We start from the raw sequence: 6871 nt of genomic DNA, 5'->3' as shown, positions 1-6871 counted from the left end.
TTCGCCATCCCATGCCCCGACATGACGTCTGTCACCGTCCTTTAAGGGTATTAATTCTATCTTCACTCTGTTCGGCTTCCCCGCCTACATCCACAGTGACAGGGGATCCTCATTCATGAACGATGAGCTGCGTCAGTTCCTGCTCCGCAGGGGTATCGCTTCCAGCAGAACGACAAGCTATAACCCCCGGGGAAATGGACAGGTAGAAAGGGAGAATGGGACGGTATGGAGGGCCGTCCAGCTGGCCCTACGGTCCAGAAATCTCCCGGCCTGCCGCTGGCAAAAGGTCCTCCCTGATGCACTACATTCCATTCGCTCATTACTTTGCACTGCTACTAACAGTACACCGCATGAACGTCTTTTTGCTTTCCCCAGGAAGTCCACATCCAGGGTTTCACTCCCAACTTGGCTCACAGCTCTGGGAACTGTGCTTCTCCGTAAACATGTGCGGCTCCACAAGGCGGACCCGTTGGTGGAAAGGGTGCACCTTCTCCACGCAAACCCACAGTACGCCTACGTGGCGTTCCCCGATGGCCGCCAGGATACCATCTCCCTCAGGGACCTGGCACCAGCAGGTTCCGCCCCCACACCACCCCCGGCCCCACCCTCCCCTCCCCCGCCGCCTCCATAATCCCCCCAGGACAGTCCATCCTCCCCCTGCCCACTCCCGTTGATGAAGAGGATTTCGGCACGCTCCCAGAGTCAACTTCGACCACGACAGCACCAACATCGCCGGCTCCACTTCGTCAATCCCAGAGGACGATCAAGGCGCCAGACCGGCTGAACCTCTGACCGGCCCACCGGATGACCAGAGACATTTTTTTTTTCACTGTTCTGTAAATATTAAAGATTGCAAATTGTATATAGTTATCCACCACCCCCGCCGGACTCAATTTTAACAGGGGGTGAATGTGGTAAACCACTGTGTTCCCATATTAAGGGTTGTACGGGAGAACCTGCACTACAGGTTCACCTGGGCCCCTGCATGCTAGCTCCACCCAGGAGCCGGCTAATAAATATACGTGGCCTTCGGCTAGCAGCCATTTCGTCAGCTGCTGTAGGAGGCCATACTTCAGATACTAATAAAGCCTCAGTTTGAATTCAACTTCGTCACTAGCCAAATTGATCGTGCCTCATCCACTTCCTCCAGGTCCTCTTTGGCGTCACGAAAAGGGTTTCGGTGTTCCAAAGAACAATGGACGAAATGGTGGACCAGTACGGGCTGCGGGCCACATTTCCGTACTTGGACAATGTCACCATCTGCGGCCATGATCAGCAGGACCACGACGCGAACCTCCACCGATTTCTCCAAACCGCCCAAACCCTCACTCTCACCTACAACAAGGAGAAATGCGTTTTCCGCACGACCAGATTAGCCATCCTCGGCTACTTCGTGGAGAACGGGGTCCAAGGGTCCGACCCTGAACGTATGCACCTCCTCCTGCAACTCCCCCTCCCTCACTGCCCCAAGGCCCTGAAGAGGTGCCTCGGGTTCTTCTCATATTATGCCCAGTGGATCCCCAACTATGCGGACAAAGCCCGCCCACTAATCAAGGCCACCATCTTTCCACTGGCAACTGAGGCCTGCCAGGCCTTCAGCTGCATCAAGGGGACATCGCCAAAGCCGCGATGCACGCGGTGGACGAGTCCGTCCCCTTCCAGGTGGAGATTGATGCACCATAGCTCGTTCTCGCCGCTACCCTCAATCAAGCAGGCAGACCGGTAGCATTTTTTTTGCGCACCCTCACCACCTCTGAAATTCGGCACGCCTCAGTTGAAAAAGAAGCCCAAGCCATCGTGGAAGCCGTACGGCACTGGAGGCACTACCTCGTTGGTAGGAGGTTTACCCTCATCACCGACCAACAATCGGTAGCCTTCATGTTCGACAATACACAGCGGGGCAAAATCAAGAACGATAAGATCTTGAGGTGGAGGATCGAACTCTCCACCTACAACTATAATATAGTATATCGTCCTGGGAAGCTCAACGAGCCCCCAGATGCCCTGTCCCGCGGCACATGTGCCAGCGCGCAAGATGACCGACTACGGGCTATCCATGATGACCTCTGCCACCCGGGGGTCACGCGGCTTATCCACTATATCAAGGCCCGCAACCTGCCCTACTCCAATGAGGATCTGTGCAGGGTGTAAACCGTACTTCTATCGACCAGATAAGACCCACCTGGCAAAGGCATCTCAGCCCTTTGAGCGCCTCCGTATCGATTTCAAAGGGCCCCTCCCTTCCAATAACTGCAATACATATTTCCTCAATTTATTGTTGAGTTCTCCCACTTCCCCTTTGCAATCCCTTGCCCCGATATGACCACGTCCACCGTCAATAAGCCCTACATAGTGTCGTTACCCTGTTTGGTATCCCCAATTAAGTCCACAGTGACCGGGGCTCGTCGTTCATGAGCGACGAACTGCATCCATACCTGCTCGGTAAGGGCATAGCCTCAAGCAGGATTACCAGTTATAACCCCAGGGGAAACGGGCAGATGGAGAGGGAGAACGCAACGGTCTGGAAGACCGTCCTACTGACCCTGCGGTCCAGGAATCTCCCAGTTTCTCACTGGCAGGAGGTCCTCCCCGATGCGCTCCACTCTATTAGGTCCCTACTTTGCACGGCCACAAACGAGATCCCTCATGACCGCCTATTTGTTTTCCCTAGGGGATCCACCTCAGGGGCCTTGCTTCCGTCCTGCTGAAGACACTGGGGCCAGTCCTACTCAGAAAACAGGTCAGGAGCTATAAGGCCGATCCTCTGGTAGAGAGGGTCCAGCTCCTACACTCAAACCCCCAGTATGCTTATATCGAACACCCCGATGGCCGACAGGATACGGTCTCCCTCTGGGACCTGGCACCCGCCGGTTCCACCACCACCACAGTTCTCACCACCGCCGCCCCTCCACTATATCCCACCCAATCTACCATGACCAGCGCCCCCGCCCCTATATGGCTCCCGCGCTCCCTCCCGCCCGCCATCCCCCCTTCACCGGTCCACAGGAATGATACTCCAGAAGAGACGCTCCCGGAGTCCATGTCTGTGCCTGCACCGGCGCCCCCACTACCGATGCCAGCACGGATGAGCTCGACACCCGGGCCAGCAGCAACGCCAGAGCTTCGGCGATCACAGCGCACGATCCGTGCGCCAGACCGGCTAAACCTATTAACCCGTCACCCCCGTCGGACTTCATTTTTTTAATCAGGGGGTGAATGTGGTGAATGTATTATACCAATAATCCACCACTGTATCAGTATCATGCTTTGCCTTTTTATTTGCATCAATGCTATGTTGTTGCCCTTGTGGGCTCCACCTATGTGCCATTGTACGGCATCGTCCATTGGGGAACATGTTAGGACATGTATGGGCTCCGACCATGGCTTCTCCCTTTGAGGGGGGTATAAAGAGCAGTCGACCTGTAGGCGGCGCACAGTATTGTATCAGTCGCAGGCAGGCACTGTTCTAAGTTGATTAAAGCCACGTTCTTGTCTCGAGTGAATTGATGGTTGCATCACATGGCTTGTGATTTTTAGTTGGTTACATATGCCTACAGTGTTGGTTATATTTCCCATCATTCCTGGAAGGAACTCGCATTACTACATTTGTCTCTTCTAAAGTTACTAATGTATGTCATAACATCAATCTTAGTCTGAAAGAATTTAACTTACCCGACTTCGCTGGCAATTAAAACAGAAGGAAATCCAAATGTCTTCTGTAAGCAGAGAAATAGTAAAAGATCGCTGAGAGGAAAAATGGGCTTATTAGGGACCCAAAGGAGCAGAGGAGCAGAGGGCATGGCTGAGGTATGAAATTAATAGTTTGCATCTGTCTTTACCAAGCAAAGTGATGCAGCTTTTTGGGGCCTTACAGATGTGTCAAATATTCTCTTCCCCCACCCCATTAATAACAATTCTTTTCCCCTCCATCAAATCTCATGTCAACTTTTAGCTTCAATACTTAAGTGTGAAAACAAATCTCAATTTTTATCTTGGTGCATTTTTATACCTAGAATTGTTTTCAATTGCTTTCTTGTAAACTGTGATGGATGATTGGAGACAATTTATGTCTTACACGGAATACCTTCAGTCAGAACTAGTTAAGGTAGAAACTCTGGAGACAGTAGAATACACCTACTGTTTTCTTTCTGAGCTGGAAAGCTGTGCTTTGGGCGTTTCATCAGAAACACTGTATACAGCCCAATCCCACTGGATCTTCCAGGGTTGGCTCTAATTTATTATTTAGCAAGCTCTAAGCCCAGACTAGACTTCCTACTGGGAACTTGCACAATGGGACTGGAAGACGAAATATTCAGGGTTGTTGCAGAAAATCAACAGCAACCATTAAAGGGTATGTGGCCACTTTAGGGCAGCACGGTAGCATTGTGGATAGCACAATTGCTTCACAGCTCCAGGGTCCCAAGTTCGATTCCGGCTTAGGTCACTGTCTGTGCGGAGTCTGCACATCCTCCCCGTGTGTGCGTGGGTTTCCTCCGGGTGCTCCGGTTTCCTCCCACAGTCCAAAGGTGTGCAGGTTAGGTGGATTGGCCATGATAAATTGCCCTTAATGTCCAAAATTGCCCTTCGTGTTAGGTGGGGTTACTGGGTTATGGGGATAGGGTAGAGGTGTTGACCTTGGGTAGGGTGCTCTTTCCAAGAGCCGGTGCAGACTCGATGGGCCGAATGGCCTCCTTCTGCACTGTAAAAATTCTATGAAAAAAATTCTATGATTCTATGATAATGAAATAGGGATCAAAAAGGTTCATGTCCTAAAATGTTGATGAACAAAAATGATCATGGCTATAGAAAGTCTCTAGATGGAAAATGAAGTGGAAATCGATGGCCGGAAGACCATTGGAGGCCTGAAGAAGTCAGTATTATTGTTGGATAGAATAGAATGGAACTTTATTGTCCACGCGTAAGTACAAATTTGTCTTTGGCTTCATCTTCAATATAACATATCATCATACAATCATTAGTTAAAAAGAGTAAATATTTCATGACAGCTACATTCATACATTTGTGCATTAAATAACATACATCCATACCATACAAGCATAACACATTTCACTGTGCCATTAAAGCACTTACTGCAGTAAAACAGCAAATTACATTTACATTGTGTTACTTCGTAAGCTTATGGCACTGGGAACAAAAGATCTCTTGAACAGATTTTTCCTAGCGATAGGCATTCTAACACTTGGGGCCCAAAGGGAGCCTTTCAAATTGATGATATAAATAGCAATGTGGTTGTTCTGCTGTAGGAGATGAGTGCGAGGAGAGGTACTCTATTTGGAACTCATTAGTGCCCTTCGAGAGGATAGATGCGCAGTATGATTGACATAAAGTTGCATCCAAGATCAATGCTGTGTACAATAAAGGCCCGGCACGGAGGATGAAGACTTTAAGACATCACCTGAAAGAAGGCTACACAACAGTAAAACAAAATGCCACTGATACATATGATGGATGGCAAATGGTGCTCTTTCTCTTGTTATCATTCAGGCCATGCATAGTAAGCAGTAAAAGATTCTTAAAGTTGTGAAGCCCCCCTTCATCCTTTACAGTGCGCGTTTATAGTTCTGCTACAATTTACAACTGAAACAATTGTCAAACTGATATCTTCAAAACAAATAATTCTGAAACAACCGAGCCGATAGATAAGTGGGGAGTTATTCATGCACAGTTGGCTGCAGGTTACATGCCGCTGTTTGTGTCCCTTCAAATTATAACACCTGTCATGACTAATGCAGGCAGGTCATATTATGAACTTTCAATCAATAATTTGAAAAATTGGACACAAAAAAAATTGCTATGATGGCTGCCCCAAATCATGTGATTTTTGGAATTTAGACACACAAAGTATTCAGACTCCAGTGAAGACCTAGTTAAATATGGGCATAGGTGAGGGTCGGGAACGCCACAAAACAAGGTGGGTGGTGTGATGATAGGTAGACTATCATCTGTATATAATATGAGTATATCATCCCCACTGTAATATCTATGGGGCGGGATTCTACCCCCCCCCCCCCGCCGGGTGGGAGAATCGCCAGGGCGCCGCGTAAATCGCGTGACGCCACCCCGACCCCCGCATGCAATTCTCCCAAACCCTGAAACCAGCGCGTGCGGAGAATCGCCGCAAACGGCGAGCGGCGATTCTCCGGCCCAAATGGGCCGAGCAGCCGGCGAAAAAAATGACAGCCCCGCCGGCGCCGTTCTAACCTGCTCTTGGGCCAGCGGGACCTGGGACTTCAAGGGCCGGGAGCGGCCTTGGGGGGGGGGGGGATTTCAACCCCGGGAAGGCCCTCCAGAGTGCCCTGGTACGCAATCGGGACCCACCGATCGGCGGACCGGCCTCTCTGTCGGCGGGTCTCCTTTCTTCCGCCGGCGAGCCTGGATCCATGTGCCATTTTTGTGCCGGTCGGCCTGAGGGAGGATGGCCACCGCGCATGCGCTAGTTGGCGCCGGCCTAACTACGCATGCACAGGACCCAAGGCGCCGCGTCTTTTACGCGGCGACGGGTCTCTGATGCCGCGCCAAGGCCCTGCCCCCGTAAATCGCGCGACGCCCCTGCTAGCCCCACGGAGGGAGGAGAATAGGGGTCTGGGAACAGGCGCCAACGCCGGAGTAAAACACTCCGGTTTTTACTCTGCCGCCGCCACTTAGACCCCCGTGGGAAACTCCCGCCCATGATCTATGATCTGCATGTGTATTATAAGTTGTATGTTTTTGGATTGGATTTGTTTATTGTCATGTGTACCGAGGTACAGTGAAAAGTATTTTTCTGCGATCAGCTCAAAAGATCATTAAGTACATGAAAATAAAAGAAAATAAAAGAAAATACATAATAGGGCAACACAAGGTATACAAT

This window comes from Scyliorhinus torazame, chromosome 14, assembly GCF_047496885.1.
Source record: "Scyliorhinus torazame isolate Kashiwa2021f chromosome 14, sScyTor2.1, whole genome shotgun sequence".
Taxonomy (NCBI): Eukaryota; Metazoa; Chordata; class Chondrichthyes; order Carcharhiniformes; family Scyliorhinidae; genus Scyliorhinus; species Scyliorhinus torazame.
This window is presented reverse-complemented; position numbering follows the sequence as displayed.